At 53.8% G+C, this 2,841-nt stretch overlaps 1 pseudogene; it reads right to left on the bottom strand.

Moving 5' to 3' along the window:
- Positions 1–546: 546 nt before the first annotated feature.
- LOC102427019 lies at positions 547–2,425 on the bottom strand (annotated as a pseudogene).
- Between the last annotated feature and the right edge of the window lie 416 nt (positions 2,426–2,841).

The raw sequence follows: 2,841 nt of genomic DNA on the forward strand, positions 1-2,841 counted from the left end.
ACTTCACTGATGTGGTCAACTGCTGAGTTTTCATAAGGTTTATCTCAGACTCTCTGGAACACAGGTGCTTTACTAAGGCCTCCAACATCCTAGCTCCCTTTGCTCATCTGGCCCAGTTACCATAATATGTTGGTATAGCGGGCCAATGTCAGGTCACACTGAATGTCCATGTGTTCTAGGCCTCTTTGGAATATGTCATGGCAGAGACCAGGGGAGTTAACACAGCCTTGGGGAAAGCCCGGGAATGTATACTGTCGTCTGCCTCGCATGGATGTGAATTGTGTCTGGCCCTCCTTGAGAGCGATGGAAAGAATACATTTGCCAGACCACTGGCTACATATTATGCATCTGAAAATAAGTTAATCTGTTGTAGTAAATATTTCATATCTGCGATTGGGGCTATGACTGGATTGGGTTTGAAGGCAGCTACTGCCATTCTTCGGGATTCATCAGTATTGTAGGGGTCACACAGGTGACTCAATAGAAATGTGCTAGAGACCACCACTCCTGCAACATCTAGTTTTTTTTGTGTTTTTTTAAACAAAGACACAGACTTTATTGAGGCAGATACATTTCCTAGCAAGGAAGGAAAGGGTCTTAAAAGTTCCTGGAGCAACTGGTTCCTGTGTACTTCTTACAGGAAGATGGAAATTGGGGTGGAGGACTGGGGTGCAGAATTAAGGCACAAGTAGCTCACCAATGAGGAGCAAGGCAGGAAGAGAGAGGAGAGAGGCCTTAGAGGAGGAAGAGAAAGAAGAAACAGAAGGATCCCTGAGGAAGGTGAAGGAGGAGGAGGGGGTGGGGAAGGAGGCCTTGGGGGAGGAGGTGACAGCTTAGAAAGGTGCTGGCCTCAGTTCATGTACAGGGCTGACCAGGCCAGATATCCCTTGCCTGGGTGGGCTCAGCTGGGCCTGCTCCAGAGGAAGAAGTTGCAGCAAGAAGAGGGGTCAGTGGAAGGCCCCCGGGGCCTGGAACACATGTAGAAGTGACGGCCCTGGTTGGGTCCTGCCTTCTTCACCGTTCGCATCACACATGGCTCCCCATTGCCCCCACAGAGCGGCATGGGCAAGGGACCCCCCAGCACAGACTTCCAGAATGAGGTCCGTAGCTCCTTCTCATCCTTGGCCTGCCCCTCTACCCCTTTGCCCATCACCTCGTCTTCTGGGATCTTTGGAGTCACAAGGGCACGCAGGTTAGGAAGTTCCAAATTGGTAGAAGCTTGGAGACGGCTGGAGGATGGCCGGAAGTAGTTAATCAGTTTTTTTTGGCCTTTGCTGGAGCCAGCCCGACTTGGCCGAAGCCTGATCACGCGCACATGGGCTTTGTTTTGGCGCATCTGTCCCTGGGTTTGATTGCTGAGCTGCAGCACTGACTGCTTGGACACAGGCTCTTGTTTGGGATGGACTAGGAAATGAAGGATCTTGAGCTGGGTGCCTGAAAACTCAGGGAGGAAGCGGGTGCAAAGAGGAGGGCATTGTTTTGCCGGCACAGAAGACACGCTCAAGACTGCACCCACGGGGCAATGGTCAGAGCCCATCACCTCAGGCAGCAGGAAGGAGTCCTGGAAGGTGTCTATAACCAGAGTCCTGTCTCCCAGCACATAGTCAATCCGGGAGCCATAGTTCAGACGGCGGGTGCCAGTGATTGTTGACCAGCAGGTAAAGGCCCTCTCCTGCTTTGGATGGAAGCAGCGGTAGGTATCAATAAAAGCCCCTACGTGGGACCCACCCTGGTAATCCAGCTTACTGAGCAGGCCGTCCATCCACCTGCGTCCTGGGTCCTCTTCAAAGCCTTCCAGGCTGACTGCATCCCAATGGTCAATGGGGCGGTGCGCTGTATTCAAGTCACCTAGAATGATCACATGGCTGCCAGCTGCCAGGAGGGCTTCTGCTCGGATCTGCAGCAAGTGATAGAAGCGCATCTTAAAGGTCAGCCGCTCAGGCCTCCCAGGGTCAGCGTGGGGGCAATACACGTTGATTATGGTCAAGATCTTCCCCTTACCATCCCGGGTGCGGATCTTGTGCTGAGTGAGGAGGGCCCGGCCCTCATTATCCAGAGCCCGAAGCTCCTCTTGGCTGAACTCATCCATGTTTCCATAGCAACCCACATCCCCATTCTGAGGGGCAAGGAGGCCACTCAGGCCTTCTTCAGCAGCCACTGGGGCGGCGCAGTCCTTACAGAAGGTGGCTACACCGGAATAGCCACTCCGGTTGCGGCTGAAGCTGAAATAGGAGTTGTAGCCCTCAACAATAGCCAGGGGCTCTGTCAGTGCATCCCTGGTAACTTTAGTCTCCTGAAGACAGAGGATGTCAGCATCCAGCTTGTCCAAAACGGGCGCCATGGCCATGGTGGTACAGTTGTTCGGCTCCTCCGCTTGCAGAGGGCTCCGGATCCCATTAATGTTCCAGCTCACCACGCGCAGCATTGTGACACCAAACCACTAAAATCTGCCAGCCCGCGCCCAACCCTGGAACCAGAGAGCGACAGGACTCCCCAAGTCCCTCTAGCCCGGCCTTCGGGCGCCCAACTCAGGGACCAGAGAGCGGCAGGACTCCCCCAAGTCGCCCTGGCCCGGGCCTTCCGGCTTTCCAAGCGCACTTGCGCAGGCGTCCTCTGACGTGCCACGCAACGGTAGGACCAACATCTAGTTTTTGTTGTTTTTTTAAAAAAATATTTTAACTGATTTCAGAGAGGGAGGGAGAGGGAGAGAGAGATAGAAACATCAATGATGAGAATCATTGATCAGCTGCATCCTGCACGCCCCCTACCGGGGATCAAGCGAGCAACCTGGGCATGTGCCCTTGACCAGAATCGAACCCGGAACCCTTCAGTTCACAGCCC

Source organism: Myotis lucifugus, unplaced genomic scaffold, assembly GCF_000147115.1.
Source record: "Myotis lucifugus unplaced genomic scaffold, Myoluc2.0 scaffold_73, whole genome shotgun sequence".
NCBI classification, from domain to species: domain Eukaryota; kingdom Metazoa; phylum Chordata; class Mammalia; order Chiroptera; family Vespertilionidae; genus Myotis; species Myotis lucifugus.